We start from the raw sequence: 27335 nt of genomic DNA on the forward strand, positions 1-27335 counted from the left end.
TGTCATTGATTTAACTTGTTTTTCCACCCCTCCACCCGCTGCTTCTTTATCCCCCTTTTATGTTGTTGCTCTTATCATTTTGAAGCCACCAAATGTGCCTGAATTTACCTCTCATCAACGGCTCGAGAAGGACACTCTGCAGTCATATGCTTTTCTTGTTTCCCTAAGATGAGGAAAACTGGTGCTTTGGCAGTGTGGCTTTTAAATAGCTTAGATGCAAAGCCCAGAATTTTATTTTTCGGGGAAAAAAAAAAACCAGGACTGGGCTTTTGGTCGATTAGTACAGGCCAGCTTTTCACTTCCCTTTCATGATCTCACAGCTATATTCAGTTTTGGGATGGGGTGTGTGTGTGTGTGTGTGTGTATCCTTATGGACCATTGTTGAAATATATATTAGAAAAATCCTGATATTTAAACCACATGGGCTGCACAGACATCTCTTCATGAACCGGGAATCTGAATCTTTGTAAAAGGAAAGTGTTTTTCCTAACAAGAATGAGAAATCAAAACCAAATTGGTGTTTTAAAACGTGGAGCAGAAAAATAAGGATTGTGTCTGGCACATAGTAGAAGCTCAGCAAACTGTGTGATAAATTTATCCAGCTGCCCTTATGGGGAAGAGAGGTCTTCTTAGAACCGCTTTCCAAAGGGCAATTGGGAGTCGGTCTCCTTTCACTTCTGCTAGGATGGGAATAGCTTCCTGTAATTTCAGTTTGATAAACACAGTATTTAAAATCTTGGTCAAGATGGGGAGAAGGGGATTTTCCTCTGAGGCACTTGCAGTGGTTATAGGCAGGAGGACATGGGCCCATGACTCATTTGCTCTGCCTGAACCCGTCCATGCTGCCCCAAGTATCTGGGCCTTACATGGTGGAGAAAACCAGCAGTGAGAGTTGCTGTTTCCAGAATTCAGTCCATTTCCCTATGAGGTATTCATGCCTTGAGGCATTTTAACTGCCCAAGGTGTCTGAGCTTAAAGGCAAAGCATTCAGAGCTGATTTGTCTATGGGGATCCCATAAACGACGGTACTAGGAATGATAGATGGGAGATAGATAGATAGATAGATAGATAGATAGATAGATAGATAGATAGATGATAGATTTCATTAATTCTTTTTTTAAAGATTTTATTTATTTATTCATCAAAGACAGCGAGAGACAGAGGCAGAGGGAGAAACAGGCTCCCCATGGAGCAGGGAGCCCGATGCTGGACTTGATCCCAGGACCCTGGGATCATGATCTGAGCTGAAGGCAGATGCTTAACCTAAGACTGAGCCACCTAGGTGCCCCATTAATTCTTTATTGTGATATATAACACACATAGAAAAAACAAATGTAGAGCTGAATCAGTTGTCATAAATTGCCTTCCAGGTGAAGGCACAGCATACTACCAGGACCCCAGAAGTTTTTCAGCTGCCCTTCCAAAAACAGCCCCTTTCTTTAAAGGCAGTACTGCCTTGAGTCCCATGCAGGGGGCCCTATGTTGGACCTTGTGCTTTTGGGCTTCTAGATTTCCTCCACTGATGTCCCTTTCCAAGGGGAGAGGAGTCCTTGAGGCCAAGAGGCCATGTCCACCTAGAACCCATGTCTCCCTTTCTAAACCATGCACCAAATACCAGGACCTTGGGATTCCCTGTCCAGATGATTCTGAGTCCACTTCCAGATCTTCCCCGGCCTCTTCTTCAGGTCCACCTGCCCACGGGGTGGCCTAGGAGCAGATATTTGTAGGAGCTGTGGGTGAACATACATGGACACAAAGGCCCTTGAGGTATGGGATGGGGCAGAGGGTGGGAAGAGACGGTGGGAGTCTGGGGGCCTCCTCCTCTTGCGTCACACATTCCAGTCAGAAGCTCTAAGCAGTCCAAGAATTCTAGGGTCCAAACTGGCCTTCCAGGTTGCCATGAAGATATATTTGTCGAGGTAAGAGGATAAAACATCTTTTATTTAATATAGTGTTAGTTTAATTTACTTTAAAATATTCAGGCCTATGATTATGATAAGCTGTTCTCCATTTAACCCCAGAAATGTTAGGGGTGAGCCTGCTTAAAGGCAACTATCCTGACTATTATGGTAATCCCCTCCATGCCTTTCTTTATACTTTACCCCTTACATCTGCATTCCTATACACTAGAGTCGCTTTTCCCTGTTTTTGAACTCTGAATAAATAGATCACACAGTATATATTCTTTTATGTTAAGTTCCTCCACCCAGGATTATGCTGTGAAATTCATCCATGTTGTTGCCAACAGCTATAGTTTACAATTTTTATTGCCATATAGTATTCCATTGTATTGATATCTACCCATTTTAATGTCGAGCGACAAGTGAGTTGTTTCCAGGATGAGGCCATTATGAATGATCCTGCTAGGGAGACCTTTATGCATTTCTGTTGTTCATATACCTAAGAATGGAATTTGCTGGATGATAGATACACATTTTTTCAACTTTACTGGAAAATACCAAATTGTTTTCCAGAGTGGTTGTATTAATTTATATTCTCACCAGCAGGGCCTGATACATCCCATAGCTCCTGACAATGTCTGGTATTTCTTTTTAGTTTTAACCATTCTGTGCTAGGAATATTCTAGTACACTACTCAAATTTTTTCTTTTTTTCCTCATGATTTGTGTCTGACGATACCGAAGTGATTCTAGGAACTTAGGAGTTTCAAATTGACTGCCACTAACATCAGTAGAAATATATACTAATAATAACATTATTATTTATAATAATAGCTATAGTTTTCATTTCAAAGATGGCAGCTAGGGGAAGATCTACAGTCTCGGAAGAGTCACAGTAATAAAATCCAAACCAACAGGGTTAGCCCATACAGCATTTTAAAATAACGCTGATTAGCAGACTGATCTGAGTGTGTGTGTATGTGTGTGTGTGAATCAACCCACTAGCTATGCAGTTGGTATTGACCTTTTCCTTTCATAGAGGTACGCGTGTCCCCAGGACATACTCTAACAGTTGTGGCAGCACTGGGCACAGATTGCTGAATTGCCTAGCTGGGGCCAGTTGGGGCCACCCTAGAGGAGGAAGATTAGCTGGGGGAGGCCATCAGCTTGCAGCTCATTAGCCACCACATCTGGCAACATCTGTTTCTCCAGGAGGCAGCAATAGCCATGTGCTCTGGTCAACAGAAAGCAAGGGACGCGCACAAGCCTGTTCTGCAGAAATGAGCATAACCTCCTCACTGCCCACCTTCTTCTTAGCCTACTTGGGTCCTTGAGCTTTCTCACTTCACCTTCCTCTTGCTAATAACCTCAACCTCCATGCGCCTTTGTCCTTTTAATTCACCCTCCCGGACAAAGCCCAGCTCTGAATGCACTCAACTATTTACTTTCTCTACATCAATCACCCAGCTGTGGAGCATTGCTGGAAAACCCACACACCCTGCAGATGGTGCCACTATATACTTATGGTCACTAGTGCCATCTTGGCCCTTGTTACGGTCAGGCAGTCCCTCTCTGTTCCACTGGTTCACTCATTCTCCTATTTTCCCATTTTTCTGTTCTAATAATAGATCATCTCCTGTAAGGATGCATTGGTGCCTACTCTAGACACGGCTGGCTGTTGTCCATGATGCACAGGCTTGTTTCAGACTTTCTCCACTCTCCTTAAGTCCCTGGTTTTAGTGCCAGCCCCTCTACTGAGCCGTACTTCCCAACTCCACTGTCAGCCCCAGTAGGCAGTCTCTCCTCTTTCTTCATGAACCAAAGCTAGAGCCACCTCACACGGACTCCCTTGACTTCCCTCCTCATCTGCGGATTCATTTAGCATCCAGACTCATCCCTTTCTCCTTCCTGCCTCTTTGTGACAATAAAGGAAGTGTCTCCTCTGTGCCCAAGTGTATCCCTCTACCTGGTCTCAATGCCTACTCAGGGACATCTCTTCACATTCCTCTCTTCTCTCTCCTCACTTCTTCCCAGGAGTTGTCCAATAGACTCACGTTTCTCCCTTACAAACCTGGTATCAGGAGCTTCCTTAGCTCAGCCAAGAACCTCATCCAAGCAGGGCAAGAGGCAGTGGTAGGGGTTGGATTGTGTCCCCGCCCCCTCCAAGTTCTTATGTTAAAGTCCTAGCTCCCCGTATTTCAGAATGTGACCTTATTTGGAAATAGGGCCACTGAAGATGTAATCAGCTAAAATGAAGTCATAGTCGCTCTGGATCTCACTTTCCTCATTTGGGACACGGGAGTCATTGGATTGTCATTTTTGGGGTGGGCAGTTCCAAAATCTGTGCAAGCAGAGGTGGCAGATGGGAGAGGGAGGTTGCGGGGGGGTGGTTCTGAGCTTCGCACCTCTCCTTTGACCACAGCAGTTCCAGTTTTAAAAGTTTTACAATTTGGAACTCTTGGTAATATTTGGCTTAAAAAAATGCGTTTCACTGTTTAAAAAATAAAGTACAAGATTTAAATCTCCTGTCTTAGGTGATATCTCTGATCCTTTCTAACTGCAATAGACTATGATTATAAGATTTTGCAGGTGAAAGCATATGGGTTTGATGAACATATTGCACAAAATTTTCTCAAAAAAGCCCTATTTAATAAAAATTTTTTTTCTGTGAAGGAGATTTGATAAAAGACTGACTAATGCAATTTAATTTTTAAGCCCTTTAAAGATGCTCCTATAAAACATTCACAAATTAGAAAAGCAATTTTTCTTGGGGCACCATATGTTGGAATTTGGGGTTTAGAAAGATGCTTACTATCCACCTGGGGCTCTGAGACCATGTGCAAGTGAGTACTTGTACATGAACGGAGACCTTCCGATGATGAGCTCTTGAGGATAATCACTGTGGCTGCTCCATCTTTGTTTCCGCAGGACCTAGCTCAGTGCCTGGTACACAGCAGGTGCTCAGTAAGTCCTTACTGAATGAGACTCCCTGAAGGTCTGTGAGAATTCTTGGTGATAGGAAAGAAATAGAAGTTCTTTCTAAGGGAAGGGGTGGGTGGGGTGGAATCCACAAACACAGATTAAGAGGGGGCAGTGCTCTTGAGCAAGGCGTGGGTAAACCGGCACGGTTTCTGCTTGTGGGACAGTTATCTGTGGGATGGGATAAGCACAGTGGAGGAACACAGCTCTATGGCCTCCTCAGAATAGTCTGTCTAGGTTCCTGGTTTCCTGGCAAATCATTTCATTTCCTACACAGAGACCAGTGGACCACTGAGCCTACATTTTTCTTATTTCTCCCTGGATATTTCTTTAGTTGGTATCTGATCCTTATTTTTAAGGACCCCTAATGGGATCCTTGATGGGAAAGGATCTGGGTAGCTAGTAGGATAAACCAGGTTCTCCAACCTTCTCTGTCTCCCAGTCTGCCATATGCAGCTGGCAATGGTCATGGCAGAAAGTGCCCTGGAAATCAGGAGACCTGGGTCCTAGTCCCAGGTATGTGACTTTGGTCAACTCAGCCATTTCTCAGTCCCAGTTTCATCCTGTGGAAGATGGAGGGTCAGACAAAATCATGTCCTCAATTCCATATCTCATATAGGTTATTACCTGGATATATAATTGGTGGGACACCTGTAAAGGCATTATTCACCAAAAATAGTGTCTTTCTTTCTCTGTCTCCATCTCTCAGTCTGTCTCTGACCCTGTCACACTTGGTGATGTTTCCACTTCCCTGTGACTTTGAGTTAAGGCCTTGGAGGGGATGCTGAAATTGCAGTGCTACTTAATTAGAAGGCCCAGAAGCTAAGCATTTATCGGTTGTGCACATCAGAGATGTTACGCTTTCACAACCTGGGGCGTGTCTTAAGGAATGGAGCCTGACCTAGATCAGATTTATGGTCAAAGGTGTCAGAAAGACCCTCATCAGGGGCTGGGCAATACTCCCCCAGAGGAGGAGAGCAGGAGAAGGAGGGGCAAAACAGGGGTTAAAGCCAGCAGGGTGCCCCTTTATGGTTCCACACTAAGGGCAGTTCTAGGCCTGGGACCACTGCACTCAGCGGCACACACTGGCTGTCCACTGTCTGGCCACCGACAGCCCCTGGAATAGAGACCTCTTGAAACTACACACTTACATGCTTACTAAGTTGTTTTCCGTGGGAATTGTATTTCCCTGGGCTGTGGAGCCTGGCTAAGATGTTGCTTGCCAGCCAATAGAGGCCTTCTACCACACTGGGATTTTCACCATTTGTTTTGGTAGGTAACTAAGAAAGACAGAGTTAATTAAACCTTTCATAAAACAGTCCATCAGCCACCTGCTTGCAGAGCAAAAAGTCAAATTCTTCGCTGTGCTTTGGCAGAAGGATTGTGTCCCTCAGCCTCTTCTTGGGCCCCATTCAAGATTCTAACCAGGTTACCTATGAAACTTCTTTTTCGTTATGGTATATATATTTTTCCATTTGTGTAAAAGCAATAAATAAATACCACTGATCTGAATTTGTAGGGGATTTAATACCCTAATGCATCGGACACACTTGAATTTAGCTAAACATTCAAATTGGGTGGTTTGGCTCAGTTGAAGCAGTTTAACTGTTGTTGGGGTATAGCTTTTCAACGGGCCTCGATTCTTTCAGAATGATCACTGGAAAGGATTGGCTTTTAAGTGAGTTGGAAATTCTCAGGTATGTTTTAGAGATCTACAAAACAAGCCTTCCCTTTGTTGGAAATGGGTAGGACTCAGTTAAGAGAGTGAGATGAGCAGGGTTGTCTGTTCATCCAAGTGCACATCCAGACATGCACCCTGGGGGCATAGGAACGAAGCCATCCATGTTTAGGATTTTTTACAAACATCGAGATATTCCAAACGACAGCCAAAACCCTGACCAAGAAAAAGGGCATGGCAATAATCATGAAATAAGAGAGGGTGGAAGTCAAAGTTGTAAGTCCTTAAAACCCTTCTGTGTTGAGGTATTGTCTTGCTGAGCTTGTGGCCCTGATTCTTTTCCTGGTCTTTGCCAGCAAATTTTCAGCAATCTCTTAGCAGAAGAGAGGACATTGTTTGCTGCCCCTTCCACTCCTGTGGAGTTCCTGGATGCTGACTGTTTACAGGGACTCTCAACTGCCTTCATTCCCCATCTGGTATTAATTTTTATTTCTTCTTCTTTACCAGACTCTGACTCATCTCCACCCAAACCTTCAGGCTTCCTGAAGGCGGGCTTCCCCAGACGTGGTGCCCCACCCAGGTAATGCAACTTGTCATGAAGAAAGAATGGTCTCTGTCCCCAGTCTCGGGGAATGTGACAGTGATTTACTCAATCATCCAAGTCAGAAATGGAGAGGTTTTGCTCAGCGCTTCATTTATTCTCACTGCCCACATATCATCGGTGATGGGGTCTTGTCCTTTTGAGCTCCTTAGCTCTCCTACTCACCTTTTTCCCCCACCTGGCCACATCTCAGTTGCCCCCATCTTAACTCACTGTCTCGCCGCTGGACCAGTGACATTTTCATCCCACTTTACCCTCAAGGCAACGGGGAAGACTTTGAAAGGTTTTGACTGGGAAGTAATTTGATCACATTTCTTTGTCAGAAAAATCACACTGAATCTAGTGGATGAATTGGAAAGGTGCCTGCCATGGAGACGCCGAGAAATCGATTACAAAGCTGTGCCAGAATCCAGATGAGAAATTCGAGGGTCTGGACTAAGCCCATGACAGAAACGATGAAGACGAGAGCAGGTGGCTACTTAGCAAGTTGGTGGATAAAGTATAGTATCTGATTGGAACTAGAAGGTGAGGGAGAGGAAGTGTTTATAATAAATGTTTTGCAGATAAAAGAGGAGAAGATGGGGTGGATGATAGTATCCTTCTGAGAAAGACAAAATTAAGAATTAAGTTGGTGAGAAAATGATGAATTTAATGTGACGCGTTAGGTTCCAGTTTCGCGTGGGGAATGTCAAATGGGGAGAAAATCTGTAAGCAGTTATATATATAGTTGATGCTTGAACAAGACGGGTTTTAACTGTACAGGTTCATTTATGTGCGATATTTTTTTAAGATGTATTTATTTATTTGAGAGAGAGAGAGCATGTGTGCAAATGGGGGAAGGGGCGGGGGAGGAGAGAGAAAATCTCAAGCAGACTCCGCCCTGACTCCGCGCTGAGCACTCCAAGGGGCTCGATCTCAGGACCCTGAGATCATGGCCTGAGCCGAAATCGAGAGCTGGCTGCTTAACCGACTGAACCACCCAGGTGCACCCCCTTATGTGTGGTATTTTTCAATAAATCAGCGCAGTATGACAGACTTTAGGACTTGCCCATCTCCATATTTATATGAGCCACTTCCTTATAATAAATCATATATATATATCTACATATATATATATATACACATATATATCCATGCTATTACTTCTGTTTCTATGGAGGACCCTGACTAATACAGCACAGAATGAAAGAAAAGAAAAAAAAATGGAAGTAAGGAAGGAAGGGAGAGTGAAAGGAAAGTGTGGGATGGACGAGTCCACGAGAGCCTACGTGCTTTGAAAACGTAGGGAGAGTGAGGGTAACTGTCTGCTTGTCTGTAATATCTGATGACATCGATGACTCATCAACATTATGTAACTAGAATTAGCCTTCAGACTTTGCTGTCTTGGAGGTTTTGTCTCATAAAAGCAGGACTTCCTAGCTTGGCTTGTTTTCTTGTTACTTAGGAGCTGTTGCTAGCATAAGGTCATACTTAGAAAATTGAACCTTCAGTAAGATTACTCAGAGACTTGGCTGCTTTCTCCCTGGCCATTTTATCTTTAGGTTGAAAAAAGAAACAGCTCACTTTTCTTAAGTGACATTACACATGACTTTGAAATATGCTTTATAGGCCAGCCCTGAAATCTGGTTATTTTTGTTTGTTTGTTTGTTTGTTGATACTCTCAATTGTTATAAAAAATGTCAAAAATTTTTTTGTTTGTTTTACTCTAAAGATCTTCTTTGATAACCCAGTTTTTAGGAAACTGTTTGATGAATAGAAGCTGAGGCAGAGGTGAGAATTTGCCCAGCTCATACCCAGTTTATTTCTGACCCAGTGATGGGATAACCTCAGAAACCACTGAGGTGATTTAAATGAGAGACTTATTGGGCATATAGAATGTATTTTGTTTTTGCTCTATTTTTTATAATCTTTTCTGTTACAGTATTAAAGTGGTGGTGATAAGCCATTTTATCTGTGGTTGTAGCAGAGGCCACACACACACACACACACACACACACACACACACACTCACACACACACACTGAGTCACTCACACAGCCCCTCTCCAAGTGTGCACTTGGAAGCATGGCTGCATTTCTGCCTCTGGCATTGAGCGCTAGCCTTGTCCTTACAATGACCACCTCCCTTCCTCTCCCACTAGCCCCTGCCACCCCACACCATGCTGGAGATGACCTGTATTTTAATCCTTGCAGCCAAAAAGTCCCCATTTATTCTGTTAAAATAAAATAAAAATATTCCCTCCTTGGGTTGTATAATAAAAACTCAAGGGGTGCCTGGGTGGCTCAGGTCATGATCTTGGGATCCTGAAATCGAGCCCCCATGTCGGGCTCCCTGATCAGTGGAGAACCTGCTTCTCCCTCTCCCTCTGCCCCTTCCCCCCAACTTATGCACACACTCTCTCTCAAATAAATAAATTTTTTTTTTTAAAAAAACTGAAGTTCAAGAATTTCGATGATAACAGCCATGGGCAGTGCAGTGGGGGAACCCACTCATACTCTCTCACCCCTTCCTTATCCCAGGAAAGCCTCAGCAGCTGGTGGCAATGGTGACTGCCACACTCTTATTGGTGGAGTGTGGTTAGCGCCATACTTATGACAGTCAACTTGTCTGAATCTATCAGGGTTACACAGGTCTATATCTATTCCCAACAATGCCATTTGCAGGAATTTATGCTGCAGGTACACTTGTACAAAAAAATGTATACAGATATCCTTGCACGGGTGCAAAAAGACCTAGGACAAGCGTACTTGGTAAAGCATTGTCGGTAAGAGCAAAATATCCGAAACAATCCAAATTTGTGTTGATGTAGAAATGGTTGAGTAAATTATGTGAACCTACACAATTGGGGTATTATGACGTAAGAAAATGAACAAGGTGTTTATGCGTGGAAAGAGCTCTACAATATGATGGTGAGTGAAAAAAGCAAGGTGCAGACCAGTGGGTTTCACAGGTTATCATCTGGGGGATGATGACATCTCTTCAAATTTACCCATGTGTGTACACATTGAAAAAACTGTGGAAAGAGAAGGAATAGGTTAATGCCAGTGGTTTACTTGTGCGTATGGATGTGTGTGTGGCAGGAGTGCAGGGAAGTGGGCAGCTTAGGTGGGAGATGGAAGTAGGAAGAACACTTTAACTGCATACTTCTTACAAGTTTTCAAAAAAAATGCTATACTAGGTATTGTCAACTATACAGAAGAAAGAGAGAGGAGGTGGAGGAGGGAGAGAGGGAAGACAGTCAATGGCTATCAACAGAGACAAACCTTTATTTCATCAGACTCTTAGCTGGTTATTCTTATTTAGTAAAGAAAATATTTGGAACTGTTTTCCTTAGAGCAAAAAAAAAAAAAAAAAAGAAAAAGAAAAAAAAGAAAGAAAAAAAAACAAAACAAATCCTCTGACACTTAGGGACAGGCCCGGCTGTGGCCATAGCATCGTGGTTTTGTGGCTTCCTCCCTCATCACTCCCCGTTATCCTCCAAGGTCAGGAATCACGGCCGACCTAGAATCTCCACCATCTCTGGCTACGTCCACCTTAAACAATAGCCTTTCCATTGACGGTTGAGAGGAACTCAAAACTCTGAAACATTATAGGAATGGGAAAAAGGAGGAAGGAAATTCCTTCCCTGTGGATAAAGTCTACTATTCTTCCATGTTTGGTCATGGAGGACAGGCTTAAAATGTCACTGTGTCTGAGAGAGAAAGAGAAAACTGACTCAAAATGCACACTGAGGTATAGAAACCTTAATTTGCTATTTCCTCTAAAATAGATGTTCATAAAGGAGCGGGTTTCTCAGCCTCATTACCTATGATGGGGCCCGAAGAAAAGAATGTACACGTTTATTTGGGACTGCCCCAGGTAGTGTTGGCAGATAAAGTACAGGATATCTAGTTAGAGTTGAATTTCAGATAAACAACAAATAATTTATATACCAAAAATATATACTACAAACTGTGCTCAGAATTATTCATTGGTTACCTGAAATTCAACCTTAACTCGGTGTCCTGTGTTTTTATTTCACTAAATCCTTCAAGCTGGTCCCCACGGACTGGCCTGCAGGAGTGGAAGCTCTGGCCTCCAAGGTTTAATGCACAGGTGGGAAAGGCCCATTTGTCCCATCATCTCAAGGAAATGACAAGCAAACACCCCTTCCTCCAAGAGCTGGTCAGATGCCCCTGACTCCAGGTTCCAAGCATGGCATCCACCTTGGGACTTTGCCACCATGTCTGTTCTTAACAGATGGATATCATCCACTCCTTCACTGCTGCCCCAGATTCCACAGATGAGACACCAGGGTATGTGTACTGCTCTGCCATCAGAAGGACTTTGGCTTCCTGTTTCTAACAGAAAATATGGATTTATGCTCATCTTCTAAATGTTCCCATCTGGCCTGCCCACTCTCATGGCTTATACCTACAGAGGGACCTGTATTAAACTGAGTCAGGAAATCTTCTAAGAACCAGAGTGTGATTCCGGGTGTCAGGATAAGCCTGGAAGGTGGTGGTCGCTCAGTGAGCATGAAGTTAGGACAAAAGGGAGAGGACCCTCATGACACTGCTTCACCTGTGCAGCAGTGTGGTTCTGATGAAGCACGTCCTCCCCCGAGCAGAGACCATCTTTCCAGTGATAAGGTGGCGGGCTCAGGTGCCATGACCCCTGAGAGAGAAAGAGAGGGAGGCTATCCTCAAAGGTAAGTCAGCTTTTAAGCTGCCCTTCCCAGGGCACAGATCATGCTCATGGAATACTGCTCAGGTTCCTTCCCTGTCAAAGAGGAAAACCTTGCACATGGGAAGACCACTTGGAATGTTGGCCCTCAGGTTACATGAGGTCTCCGTGTGCAGCCAGCTCTGTGATTACAACACATGCAATGACCGATGACACAGCGACAGAAAACACGTTTCCCAGCACCCCGCCTCCCAAGGACAAAGGGTGTGTACACTCCACCAATAGTAGGCCTGTCTTCTCTGAACCTTGCTCCTCCTGGTTATGAGCTCTTGGTAAGTTGACAGTCTGTCTGTCTTCTGAATCATCCATAGGATTGGAGGCACATGATGAATAGGGTTTGGCTTTCTGGAAGAGCTGGGCTCATGGGAGAATAATTAAAGAAAACAGCTGTGCCAGAGTCAGGGCTACTGTGGAGGAACTGACTCTGGCTCTTTCCCGAAGCTGCAGCTCACCAAAGAAAAGCCAAAGGCACCAACAGCAATGGTTTGAGCAGAGAAGAGTGACCACTGAAGTCATGACTCAGAGGCACCGACTTCTCCATGTCCATTGTGGGGGCATAGCTGGGTAGGTTGCATCACAGAGAGTGATTTTAAAGTACCATGAACCCAGTTGAGGTTTGTAGGGCAGACATACAATTGCTTGCAAACAAATGGCAGGCACTATGAGCAGCGTTTTATGTTTCTCTGCAGGTTTTCTTTTGGGTCTCTCCAGGGAGCTGGGAGGAATTTGAGTCTGAAACTCTAACCTGTGTCAGCCATTCTCCCCCTGCTCCCTTACACTAGATATGAACCTCAGGAGATCTTCTGGAGCATTTGCTGAATTCTAATGAGAACTGAGCCTTCCAAATATTATTCTTCTTATGGTTTGCTAACACTTTTTTCCTGGAAACACATCATACTGAGATGTCCTATACCCTTTGTTTTCCCAGACTATTTGAAAGCTAAAGTATGCAGATATCCAACTTGGGGGCTGATCCAGGCTTTTCATGATCTAGCCAGGGTAGGCAAAGATTCCAGGGAAGGCCAAGGATTTAGACCACCTGCATTAGAATCACTGGAAACACCTGTTTAAAATCCTGATTCTTGGGGCCTGTTCTAGAGCTATCTGTTGAGTCTGTATGGGGGAGGTCTGGGAACCTGCATTGTTCACAGCCTCCATCCCCCCCCCCCCCATTCCAGGTGATTCTTGTGTACACTAAAGTTAAAAGGCATTGGTAGAAGTGAAAGGGTCTTAGATTAGCAGCCAAAAAGCTGGAGTTCAAATCCATTTACTACTGGGATTGTTTTGGGCAAGTTACTTACTAACTGCCAGCCTCATTTCCCCATCTGTAAAAATGGATATGTTATTTTATAGAAGTTATATTTTTTTCTGTTTGAGGATTAAATGAGATAAGGCATATGACAAGGCTGTCAAATACTGAGCTCTTGCTAGATATTAGTATGCTGTACCCTAAGAGAGAGAAAAGGGATGGTGAGCTCAAGCAATCTTTGTAGACCTTGAGATGGATATGTTTTGCAGCAATTTTCAGAGGCTCATGTAACCCCTTTTGGATGGACTCAGAATAAGGAGATTTACCAACAAAGTGGCTTTACTACCTGCTAAGGCCCTACTAACAAACCCAGGAGTGGAGGATATCGTGTTATTGGGAAGACGAGATGATACATAGACATTTTCAGAAAAGCAGCTACAGGCTAATATAAAAGTGGAATAAGTCAGCTAAGAGCATAGGGTGTCTTTACAGGCGTGTTCCTCAGCAGGGGCCATGTGCTCTCAATCACTGACTCACCAAGGACAATTATGTCCCCCAGAGCACACAGGCCAATGTCTGCAGACATTTTTGATTGTCACAACTGGGAGATACTACTTGTATCCAGTGGGCAGAGGCCAGGGATGATGCTAACCGCCTCATGGGGCATAGGACAGTTTCTCACACAGAGAAAGATCTGGCTCCAAATGTTAATAGTGCCCCAGTTTAGAAACTCTGCTCTAAGTTGAAACAGAAGATTGAGTCAAGGGTGACAGAAGGAGGCCTCCAGGCAGTTAAACACCTCCCAAGTGACAGCCTCTTGCTGCTGTCTTGCAAAGTCTTACGATGTACGACAGGACCCAGTGTCCTGCAAGCTGTCAGGTCACCATTAACCCCTTCCCATGTCTCATGTTCAACAGAGCCAGTTTCCTGCTCATTTCCACAACAAAATGACTAGGAAAAGCATTCCTAGGGCTTTGGAGAAGGAGAAGATGTTGCTCTCTACAGGAGAGGGAGGAGGCTACCTCACTCCTGGCAGTAGTTTTGTTCCTTATCAGGAGGTTAGAGCATTGAGAAACCACTGGAAGGCCATGCTGTCCAACAGGGTTTGCCCCTGTAAGGAGCCCAGTGCAGGCCCAGGAGAAGTACCTGCCAGGCTTAGAGGGATGCCATGGTGGCACTCAGCATTCAGGGATGCAATCAGATCCAAATGGCTGTTGGTTTATGCTAACCCTTTTCTGGTATCTTGCTCCACTATGTGATCCTTGGCTTCGTTCCATGGACTTCTCCCAGTGCTTCCAGTTTAGTGTCTTGGTTAACCAGCTCTCTGGCTTTATTCCCTCTACTTGATCCCGTCTCTTGTGTCTCTTCTTTCCTGACATGGCTTGTACTCTCGGGCTACCAATCTGGGAACCAATCTCTTTGGTTGTCCTGGACTCTTCCTGCACAGGATCCCCTGTGAACCAGCCTGACTTCCTAGGTTTCTTTTCTCCCTTCTCCACCCACGTCCCCTGGGATTTCTTTAGCATTTTTATGAATGCTGCCTTCCTGCTTGCAGGGTCATCATCAGGACCCCAGGTTGGGCTTAAAGGCTCTGCTGTCACCATATTAAAATTATTTTTTAAAACATTTTATTTATTTTATTTTATTATGTTAGTCACCATACAGTACATCATAAGTTTTTGATGTAGTGTTCCATGATTCATTGTTTGCGTATAACACACAGAGCTCCATGTAATACGTGCCCTCCTTAATACCCATCACCAGGCTAACCCATTCCTCCACCCGCTTCCTCTCTAAAACCCTCAGTTTGTTTCTCAGAGTCCATAGTCTCTCATGGTTCGTCTACCCCTCCGATTTCCCTCCCTTCATTTTTCCCTTCCTTCTTTTATTTGAGAGAGAGAGAGAGAGCACAAGCAGGGCAGACTGACAGGCGGATGGAGAGAGAAGCAGGCTCCCACTGAGCAGAGAGCCCAATGTGGGACTTGATCCCAGGACCACGGGATCATGACCTGAGCCGAAGGCAGATGCTTAACCAACTGAACCACCCTGGCACCCCTTAAAATCCTTAATAGTTTCTTCTTTGAACTTGTATTTTGTAAATGAAATCCGATGGGACAACAGAGCGTGCACAAGAGCAAAAAAGATGCATACAATATATGCACGTCTGCCTTTTCTCACCATTCCATTCTTGTAGAGTGTTTGCCATGAAAACAGGATTCCAATGGACCCACAACGTGTGGCAGTTCGTGGGGATTCAAAGCAAATACGACTAAGTGTGTTTTGTCTACCACTGGGTAAGCTGGGGCGGGGAGGGACACTGATGGCCCCCAGAGACCATGCTTTCCTTCTGAACCAAAACTTGCTTCAAACATGAAAGAAAGGGATGGCATGCTAAGAAACACCAATGACCAAGAAACCCTTTTGTCCTCTCTTACTCATGTTGCTTCTCTGCACTAGCCAACCACTAGCTCCTTTCCTTTCCGTCTTTCCTTACTCATGTCTAAGCCAAAGGTAGTACAATGAGCATGATCAAGAAATGACATGAAAGCAGCTGAGTTAGTGTTGTGCAGCTTTTCCACTATTATGGTAAGAACAAAATATGCAAATTGTGTAATTTTGGTGATTAGCATATGAGTTAAATGCTCTTATATTTGCATTTAAAAACCAGCACCACACAATGTAGAGATGAAAGGTAAGATTCATGCTAATAATTTAAAATTTAAATTTTCCTGTACTTAGAGTGGCATGAAATAGCAAATGAAAAAAAAAAAAAAAAACAAGCCATGACAAGTGAAGAGAGAGACTGTGGATGAAAGGAAAAAAGCTTTTATTTTAGTACCTCTAATGGCACCCTTCTCTTGCTTTTTAAAAAGAAGAGTGCCTACGTTTTCATTTTGCACTGATTTATGCCTGTATGCTCCTATTTCCTAAGGCCAGAACCAGTGTCTCTTTGTCGGCGGACCGTGTTCAGGCTGTAGGAATCCATTAGCCTGTGTGCGCAGACAGCAGGCGGTGCCTGGGAATGGATGTTCCCTGGGAGCAGCGCTGAACCAATGGCTGACAGATTCAGAAGTATAAACACTGCAGCTCCTGTGTTACCCCTCCAGGACAGCTTTGGAAGGGGGCCTACACTGACTCCAGGCTCCCCTGTGGGTTACCAAGCTACCCACCCTACAACTTTGGTAGCACACCTTTGCCTGCTCCTCGCCTTCATGGTCCTACTGCCTTACCACTTTTTCCTGGGGAGATTTCTGAAACAATCAGTTTATTTCAACCTAAAGCAACTTCTCTACGTCTCCTGAAACCTGGGACCTCGCCAGCTGAGACACTTTTTTTTTAAGAGGGAGAGAGAGAGAGAACATGAACAGGGGGAGGGGCAGAGGGACAAGGGGACAAGCAGACTCCCTGCTGAGCACAGAGCCCGATGCGGGGCTCTATCCCAGGACCTTGAGACCATGACCCCAGCCAAAGTCAGACACTCAACCAACTGAGCCACCCAGGCATTTGAGTATGCTGTGGACAAGCTCACCTGTTGTTCCCAGCTCTATGAGTATCTCTGCCAAGGCCATGGTTTTTGTGAGGTGTCAGTGGTAACCTGTGATCAGGTTGTGGGGTAGGAAAGCCAACTATGGATATGCCCAAAGGAGTCCTCTATATATGCTGGTTTCTGAGGTTTATACTGAAACTTTCGATATAAAAATCGTTCCATGCTAGTCAGAGGGAATTTGGAAAGCACTTTGGAGAAATGGTCTATCACAGTCCACTCCACCACCAAGCAATGCTCAGGCAGATCTGGCTGAGACCTGGAGGAGAGAAAACTGGACAGCTCAGACCTCAGGGAAATGTGCTCTTCTGACCAACCGAGCCTCTTGATGCCACAATGTCCCCAGCTCTTGCTTTGGAAGAGAGGAGAATATAACTTACAAACAATGGGCTTCATTTTACCTTTTTAAATTAATCATAATCTATTCTGTGAAAATTTGTCTGGAACCAAAACAAGTTTATACAACGGGAAAAAGTCTGTTCAACAAAAGATGTTGGAAAAAGTGGACAGCAACATGCAAAAGAATGAAACTGGGCCACTTTCTTATGCCATCCACAAAAATAAACTCAAAATTGATTGAAGACCTAAATGTGAGACTTGAAATCATAAAATTCCTAGAAGAAAACATAGGCAGTAATTTCTTTGACATCAGCCATAGAAACATTTTTCTAGATCTTTCTCCACTGGCAAGGGAAACAAAGGCAAAAATAAACTATTGGAACTACATCAAAATAAAAAGCTTTTGCACAGTGAAAGAAACTATACACAAAACAAAAAGGTAACCTACAGAATGGGAGAAGATATTTGCAAATGATATCTCTTATAAGTGGTTATTATCCAAAATTTATAAAGAACCTCTACAACTCAATACCCCAAGAACTAATAATCTGATTAAAAACAGGCAGAGGACCTGAACAGACATTTCTCCAAAGAAGATGTACAGATGGCCAACGGACATGTGAAAAGATGCTCAACATTGCTCATCATCAGGGAAATGCAAATCAAAACCACAATGAGATATCACTTCACACCTGCCAGACTGGCTAAAATCAACAACACAAGAAACAACAGGTGTTGGTGAGGATGTGGAGAAAAAGGAACCCTCGTGCAAGTTTGGTCGGAATGCAAACTCTGCAGTCACTGTTGACAACAGCGTGGAGGTTCTTCAAAAAATTTAAAATAGAACTACCATATCATCCAGTAATTCCACTATTTGCTATTTACCCAAGAAAATGAAAACACTAATTCATTGATAGATGCATGGATAAAGAAGAGGTGGTATATATACAATGGAATATTATTCAGCCATAAAAAATGAAACCTGGCCATTTGCAACATGGATGGAGCTAGAGAGTACAACGCTAAGTGAAATAAGCCAGTCAGAGAAAGACAAATATGCTATGATTTTACTCATATGTGGAATTTAAGAAACAAAACAAACAAACAAACAAAAAAGAGACAAGAATCAGACTCTTAAATACAGAAAACGAACTGACGGGTTGCCAGAGGGGAGGTGGATGGGGGAATGGATGAAATAGATAAAGGGGATTAAGGGTACACTGGTCATGATGAGCACTGAGAAATGTATGCAACTGTTGAACCACTATATTGTACACCTGAAACTAATATAACACTGTATGTTAATTATACCTTTTTAAAAAGTCATCATCTTTTTCTACTCATCTAGGTACAAGGTTACTTGAGCAATCTTGGAATGCCTTTTCACCTTCTCTGCCTGGAAAATTTTTACCCATGCTTCAAAATTCAACACAAATGCAAATAGCCTCTCTTCCCATGCCACATCATGTCCCAATGTAAGTATATTTACCACCCAGCACTCTTAGATTATATTGAGTCAGAATCTTTATTTTATTAATTCTTGAAGTTCCTCCACCTTGTGCAACACTTGGCACGTGATTGGTCTAAAAAATGTTTGATTAGATAACCATAATGGCTCGTGTGAGCCCTGTGCTATGCTAAGTACTTGACATGCATTATTGTTCTCTTCACACCAACACAATTAGTAGGTACTGGTATTCTCTTTATATAACTGGGGAAACCGAGGCCTAGGGAGGTTAAGTCACTTGCCTGAGCTCACACAGCCTCCCTAGGAATAGAGCGTAGTCAGACCCAGGTTTGCTAGCACCAGAGCCTGCGCTGTTCACCACAGAGTGAATGAAGTAGGTGAATAGGTATTTCCAAGGCTGTCAGGAAGAGCACTCATTAGAAAGACTTGTCTCTACCACAGCCTCTTTAATTAAACAGTGCAGCCAAGTTCCTTACATGAAAAGGAAGCCATTTTCACCTTCCAACTCTGTTCGGAACCGTTCTCATTTTAACTAGCTTCTCCCAAGTCCCCCGAGCTTTGTTATCAGACGGTCTTGTTGCACAAATATTTCACTCCTGTGTAAGTTAAAGGCAAAAGAGAAACCAAGCAGAGCTATAGACCCAGGCTGCCCTCAGCTCCTGGTTACAGTTTGCTGCAGGACTTCACCAAAATTTCATCATGTGTTTCCAGCACATAAGAAATTCTTGAGAGTGGTACTGGTATACCAATTAAAGACCCTGGTATTTTTGGCCCTCTGGGGCAGACAAGGAAAAGGGATTTATTTTATTATGAGAAACACTTTCTCGGTTCTACTTAACTTCTGTTATTCAAAAGGGTATTTCAAAGTATTGCCAAAGAATAGGAACACCATGTTTGAGTTATCTGAACATGCTGGACGTGCGTAGTCTAATGGGTGGTGTTTTACAGTGCATTTCTTTTCAATCCAGTGTGGGTTTGTTTAAAAAAAAAAATCACAAAAATGCACCAGCTTCCCTGCCCTTCCCCCCACCCCTTCCAGCTTTTGTCGCTGAGAATGTGGGAGCACATGGGTAGCTGTCTACGGCTTGATCAAGACTGCTGGCTTGCCGGGGGCCCGGTTGATCCTATTCCTGAGGTGTCTTGCTTCCTTGTCTGTTCAGGAACCAAGGGTCCCTGAGTTCAGGCAGTCTGGACTTAAGGATGACTAGGTTGCAAGCACATAAGAAATGGAATCAGATAGGAGGAAAGTTTTATGAGAACCACAAAAAAAGAAAGAGGGAGGGTTGTATAGGGGGAAAAGGAATGAATTGACCGGTAGGAGACTTGAGCTTTAGGCAGGGTGACAATCTCATTTATTATCTGAACTGGGACTTTCTTGAGAGTGGGAGGGATGACTATGGATAAATGTCCTGGGACAACAGGCACAGATAGAGACTGTCCTGGTATGGTGTGGCCACCACAGTTCTGGGCCGCTATCTATCTAACCTGCAGCAAGTCACTTAGTATCTCCGGGCCTCAAGTTCTCGCAATGCGCTCAGTGGTGGCAGAACCACCCACCAGCTGGTGCTGGAAAATGAGTGTGTTAAGACGTGATTGGTTGTGACAGTAACCAAAGGCAGAGAGCACTAGCATTTTGTGCCCTGAATCTGGGAATGCTAAATGTCCTGCTATGAGCTGTGAGATCACTCGCATGAGGAAGAGTCATCCCACCCAAAGTGTTTAAAGCATCCCCACTGAGAAACACAGAATGGGCTTTGAATTCTTATATATAAAGAATTATTAGACCCTGTAAGAGGGCTCCAGTCACACCGGACAACTTTCTATGGTGCCAGACCATTGGGCAGAATTTCCAGATACAGCAGGTTAATTTGATAGCCCCTGGATAAAAGCCAAGAGCAGAAGTCACCCCAACTCATCCTCACCCCAAGATAAAGTATATGAAGTATTTTATGGGGTGGTTTTTCTTTTCTCTCAATGTCGACAGAATTGTTGAATAATTAATTGTCTTCATTTATTTGTGAGATGATTGACACTGTCCCTCAAAACAGAAAAACAACTTGAGCTAAATCTAAACTGCAAGTATGCAGCTGACATAGTGGAACTTTGTCTCTGCTTTGTCTTCTATGGTAAACCTGGACTTCTCCTGAGTTGGGTTCCATTCATTTCAGCAAGACGTGTGTAGCAAATAAACTTTTCACCAGTCTTCCCATGGAATGGTAGATTCAGCTTTACCATGAGTTAGTGGCCCCAGGGGGAGCAGGCCAAGGGCTCCCTCTCCAGAAGATGCCTCTTAAAAGGAAAGAGGTCATTGACAACACTCAAAGGAGGCTGTGGCCATAAATATTTCAGTATTAGGCTTCCTTAGTATCTTAAATAATGAAAAACATTTGCTTATTTAAGACCTTTAATTCCGCTAATCTTTGGATTCCACCTCTAGAGTCTTGCTTCAGAATTCCATGGTGAGGTACAAGCATGATGTCATGGTCAGAAGCTATGCACACCACGGACAGCCTTGCCTGGGTCAGAGAGAAGTGCTATGGTCTCAAGAGGCCCTAAAACAAATACATACATGTGGCCTCGCGCATGTCAGAGACCTGTGTGAGGGCAAACGTCTTTATGACTTTGGTCCTGGGAAGAGAGACCCAGCCTGGGATTAGAATTTACAGCTGACAAGCTGCTGCTGAGGCAGTAATGGCCATTTAGTGCATGAATGGCCACTATGGGAACAGGGGGCTTAGCACACCAGGCTGAAAATCTCAGAGTGAAGCCTGGGGGCAACCCCATTCACCTTTGCTGGAATAAGTTAACTCACCCACAATCTGTCCCTTGGGCCTTTTCTCTGCCTTCCTTTGGATTTATAGCCCTCCCTGCAGTTCTTTAGGGCTTTAACACACATGACAGTTTAGCATCAAGGGAATTCTCAAGACCAGGGGAAGAATATCTTTCTTGGCTATAAACGTCACTCTGACATTCTTCTCATCTATAATATTTCAAGAGCACTTGGAATGTGCATGGCCTGCCCCCTGCAGAGTCCCCACCCTCTAAGAACTCACAACTTCCTGAACCTATCTTGCTCACAAGAGTACACATGTACCCTTACAGATGTCTCCCCCACCCCAAAGCATCAGCCAACTTTCACGCAGTGATTCACAACTGGGAGCAGTTCTGTCCTGTAGGGGACATTTGGCAATATCTTGAGACATTTTTGATGGCAACAAGTGGGAGAGAGGTTTTATTAGCATGTAGGAGATAGAGGCCATCTAAACACCCTACAATGCAAGGGATGGCCCCCCATAATAAACAAGGATCCAGTCTACAATGTCAGTAGTGTCAAGGTTGAGAAATCCTGCATTAGGGCAGGAGTAGCCCACCTCTGCATAGGCCAAGAAAGTAATTGTCTAAACTTGCACTATCCAGTGGAACTTTTGGGATAATGGGAATGTTTAATATCTTCGCTGTCCAATATGGTAGCCACGAGACACATGTGATTATTTAGCACTTGAAATGTGGCCAGTGGAACTAAGGAATTGAATTTTAAATTTTATTTAATTTTAATTAATTAAATTGTAATTGTCCCATACAGTTAATGACTACTATCCTAGACAGTGCAGGTCCATAAATGGAAGCTTAGAAGCACTGAGATAGCCTGTCCTAGCCAGTTATCTACTCTCCTCGTTTATAATTAAAATTCCACAGTTAGACACTCCTTCTTTAGTTAAGACTTTGACCCATATTGATATGACATTACCCTGAAAGGGAAATGACCTTTCACTTATGAAAAGACCTGATGCTGATTTAATATGACTAATGCATCTGGAAGAAGTTCTGACAGGAACCCAGAGTGCTGAGGGCTCTGACCTGAAGGCAGGACACCATGAGACTGAGCAGCAGACTCAGGGGAGATATCTAGAGTAACCTGGAGAATGGAATGTCATGGGCTAGAGGTAGCAACAGCAACCTTTGCTTACTTTAATCATCTAAATTCTGTTGTCAACAGAAGCTAAATATTCACAGTTCCCATTCAGACACATGTGTGGAAACCAGAGCCCCAGGGCAACAGACAAGACAAAGTATATGACAAAGACAAGCCTGTTTCTTGCTCCTCCATGTGCCTTTAGTGCTTCGGCCAAGTCTCCGAGCACTGAAATATTATGGTGCCCCTCCCATATGGAAGCCCAAATAAAAGCAATACTTAACCACAGAACACAAAATGGTTTTTTTCCCCTTTGATCTGATTATAAAATTCTGAATAAATCCATCAAAGCCACTTGTTCTGATTTATGCTGCTGCCCCAAGCAAGTAAGTGCCTCCTTGTTGATCTGGCACTGTTTTGGGGGATGAGTTTGAAGGTCTATTTTTATATAACCCACTGAATAGCTAGCTTTTTATACAGATTTGCAAAGATAAGATATTATATACTCACTATAAATATTTCTAGAGAAGTCACAAACCTCACTTGGTAAGTTATATCTATCCATATTTCTAGAGATCAGAGAAAAATAATAACTGGACTAAACCAAACCTTCTCTTCCTAAATGTTCAATAGGGCTCAAACTGGAGTTCCTGGTGGCACCAAATTCGGTGATTCCCATGGCAAACAATGGAGATCGAATTGAAAGAGTAAGTCCACAAAAATTATATCAGAGATGTGGGAATTTTGGTATAAGAAGAGCTAAAAAACCCCAAGAATTCTTCTGTTCAGAAAGACAGAAGTTGAGAGAGACGCATGACCCAGAGAATAGATAGTTGTGAGCATTGACTTTTCTCAGATCTCTAGTTGGTCTGAACATAGCAGAGGTGAGAAGGGTGTGGAGGGGAAAGGTAGGTAAATTTAGGACAGTGAACGGAAGTTTTTTTTTTTTTATCTTAGTTCATTCAGGTTATTATAACAAAAATACCTGGGACGCCTGGGTGGTTCAGTCAATTAGCGTCTGCCTTCAGCTCAGGTCATGATCCCAGAATGGAGATCATGGGATGGAGCCCCCAGTCGAGTTCCCTGCTCAGTGGGGAGTCTGCTTCTCCCTTTCCCCCTCCCCCTGTTCGTGTTCTCTCTCTCTCCCAAATAAATAAATAAAATCTTTTTAAAAAATAACAAAAATACCATAGACTGGGTGTTTGCAAACAATTGAAAAATTATTTCTCATACTTCTGGAGGTTGGGAAGTCCAAGATCAAGGTACTGACTGGCATGAAGATTTGGTGTCTGGCAAGAACCTCTTTTTGATTCATAGACGTCTTCTTGCTATGCCCTCACATGGAGGAAGGGCTCTCTATAAGGGCACTAATCTCATTCGTGAGGGCTTCATCCCATGACTTAACAACATTCAAAAGTCTCCACCTCCAAATACCATCACACTGGGGATTAGCTTTCAATATACGAATTGGGGCAGGGTTGGGGGAGAGAGGATGCAAACATTCAGTCTTCAGCATTCTGTCCCGTCCCCCTGAAATTCATATCCTCTTGCATACAAAATGCCTTCATTTTGTGACAATAGCCCCAAAGTCTTGACTTATTCCAGCAGCAATTCAGAAGTCTAAAGTCCAAAGTATTATCTAACGATCATCTAAATCAGATATAGGTGAGACTCAAAGTATAATTCATCTTGAGCCAGATTCCTCTCCAGCTGTGAATCTGTGAAATCAGACAAGTCAGGTGCCTACAAAATACAGTGGTAGGGCAGGCATAGGACAGATTTTGTCATTCCTAAGGAGAAAGAGGAAAGAAGAAAGTAGTGTCAGGTGCCGGGCAAGCCCAAAATCTAATAGGGCAAACTACATTGAACCTTAAGCCTCAAAGATAATACTCTTTGGGTCGATGCTCTGCTTTTCAGCCCACTGGGGTGGCAACGTCACCCCATGGCTCAGTGGGACAGCAGCCCCTCAGTGGCTCTTGGCTTGGGCTCCATGTCTGCCCCTGCCATAGTTCTCCGCCAAGCCCTGCTCCATCACGGTTCCCTTCCAAGTGACCCTGTCCATGCCACATTAGACTGGATGCAGCCCAAGTAGGGGACTCTCTGTGGGGACCGCCATCACTGAGGTACTGGGTGGGGGCTTCCTGCCTCACCTGGACCAGAGAGGTGGTCCCCCCTCTGAAATTACTCTGCCCCCCAGGCCTGTGGTAGGAGTGGGATCCCTGATGACCTCTGACTTGCCTTCAGGGTCATCCTTTCATTGTCTTAGAGAACAGACGTGGCTTCTGTTGAGATGGCTGATCTATACTAACTTCCTCAAATCGTTGCTCGGCCACCCTTCCAGTGTTCTCATTTTTTGCAATAGAAATACTGAGAGTTTCCTAAATCTTTAAGCCCTGTTTCCTTTTTGCTTAACAATATCACCTTTACTTTTTTTTTTTCTCTTCTTGAGTTTTACTATAAGCAGTTGGGAGGAGCCAAGCTGCGCCTTCCACACTTTGCTTAGAAATAGCTTCCACTGGGACACCTGGGTGGCTCAGTCAGTTAAGCGTCTGCCTTCAGTTCGGGTCATGATCCTGGGGTCCTGGGACAGAGCCCCACATCGGGCTCCCTGCTCAGCGGGAGGCCTGCTTCTCCCTCTCCCACTCCCCCTGGTTGTGTTCCCTCTCTCGCTGTCTCAAATAAATAAATAAAACCTTAAAAAAAAAAAAAAGAAATGGCTTCCACTAATGTTGAATTTCATCACTCCCTCAAACGACCCTCCATAACACTAGAACCTGAACACAATTCAGCCAAGTCCTTCGCCAGTTTGTAACAAGGATGGCCTTTCTTCCAGTTTCCAATAACATATTCCACATTTCCATCTGAGACCTCATCAGAATGGCCTTTACTGACCACGTTTCTGCTGACATTCTGCCCAGGGTTACTGATGTATCCTCTAAGAAGATGGAGGTCTTCTCTGCAATTCTCTTTTCTTTCTGAGCCCTGGCCAGAGTCACCCTTAACAGCCCATTCATGGCAATGTTTGCTTTTTCTAGCATGCACCCCAAAACTCTTCTCCCATCTGCCCATCACCTGCTTCCAGTGCTTCCACATGTTTGGGTATTTGTCCTAGCAGCATCCCACTTCTCAGTATTAATTTCTTAGTCCACTGGGGGTAGCTATAACAAAAATGCTCTATTTCCTCACAGTCCTGGAGGCTGGGAAGTCCAAGAGCAAGGCAGATTTGGTGTCTGGTGAGAGCCCTCTTCCTGGTTCATGGACATATTCCCACTGTGTCCTTACATGCTGTAAAGGACAGGGGAGTGCTCTGGAATCTTTTATAGGAGCACTAATTCCATTCATGAGGGCTCCACTGACATGACCCAATCACCTTCTAATGGTCCACCTCCTAATACCGCCGCATTGGGGGTTAGCCTTCATCATATGAATGGAGGCGGCATGCAGACATTCATTATATGGCAATTACTTAATATAGTATAGTAGTGGCAGTAGTGGGGGGGTGGTGGTGATTTAAGAGTTATTCATCCCAATGCCAAATGTGGCAGAGATAAAGAGCTCAAAAGATGTTTAAATATAGAATGGCAGTTCCATAATGAATCCTTGATTAAAGAAGACTAGGATGTTTAAAGCTAATTTCTTGAGATAAGCAGACAGAGGGGCTCCTCTTTTTCCCATCATGACGCCTGCACCATTCTCCAAAATGGAACACTGGACCAATCCTGCCACAAGTCTTTGGGTTTATCTCCTATGGCCATGCTTGCTAAACCTCATGACTGAGTTTGCAATTAAACCATAGTTGACACAAGCAGCTTTTATGCGTTAGTGCTGGAACAGCCCGAGAAACACAACACCTCGCTGGGTAGAAGTGGGAGGTTCCCTGTGGCAGCAGCAAGCCCAGACATATGGGGTGGGGGACTGCCATCCAAATGCACTAATAGCTGTTTTTAAACTGATCCCCTCTAAGTCTTTAGAGTGTAATGGCTGATTATTGGGTCAACAAACATGAAAAGCTTTGTCACTGGCCCACGTTTGGACCAGAAGCAACATGTCTTTCATGAGCATTTAGGATGAAAGATAGAAGATGAATAAAGAAAATGTTGGTAATAGTGAGCAGCACATGAGGGTCTTTTTAATGTGTGTTTGCCCTAAGAGAAAAAGCAGAGCAACAAGATCTATGAAATGTCCTTGATCTTTGTTCATCCCAGGCTTGTAAGCCCTGAGTTACCTTTGTGTTTCCATCACCAGACCTGTGGGGTGATATTTCTAATCAGACTTCCAGGTTTTAGCTAAGTGAGATGATGACACTTATATGGAGTGGTTCAGTGGACCTTGGTTCAAGGAATACTTCACTGAGTAGGAATTTGACCATATCATCCCCCTTCTTAAAATCCTTACAATTCATCAGTGGTCTCTATAACCTCCAGGATGGGGAGAGGGTCTCTCTGTCCACATGTACACTCTCAACTTTGCTCCTGTCACACTTCCCAGTTCTCCAAATACTTCGTGTTTTCTTATAACTTCACGCCCTCACACATGCTATTCCCTCAGAAATGTATGCATCTTCTCTGTGAAACCAACCTTGACAATCTTGAATTAGATTATCTTGTGCACTCTGTGTTTAAGTTCATTGTAGCACACACCATGTCTTATTGAAATTACCCCCCAACTTAACTGTGAGATCCTGAAGGCCAGGGGGTGGTGCTACAGTGCAATCATCCTTGCTTTCCCAATGCCTAGCCCAGTGTCAGGCACAAAGGTAGCAGGTCAATAGATGGAATGGGTGAGTTTCAGTCAATTGGAAATGATAGAGACTTTTCCAACATAAGTGTATCCCATCCCACATTTTCTCTTCGGCAGAATAGATACTATTAAAGCAGTTAATAGGTCCCTATATTAGCTCCACATAGTCAAGGATATAGTGTAAACCCCATCACTTCCC

The 27335-nt window shown here is 43.8% G+C and overlaps 1 protein-coding gene across 2 annotated transcripts in view; it reads right to left on the bottom strand.

Annotated features, from left to right (window-relative positions):
• NEDD9 (neural precursor cell expressed, developmentally down-regulated 9) overlaps positions 1-27335 on the bottom strand; it is a 177699-nt gene that overhangs the window by 112649 nt on the left and 37715 nt on the right. The window lies entirely within an intron of this gene.

This window comes from Eumetopias jubatus, unplaced genomic scaffold (genome assembly GCF_037043125.1).
Source record: "Eumetopias jubatus isolate StellerSeaLion01/CBP00866 unplaced genomic scaffold, mEumJub1_p1.0 scaffold_6, whole genome shotgun sequence".
Taxonomy (NCBI): domain Eukaryota; kingdom Metazoa; phylum Chordata; class Mammalia; order Carnivora; family Otariidae; genus Eumetopias; species Eumetopias jubatus.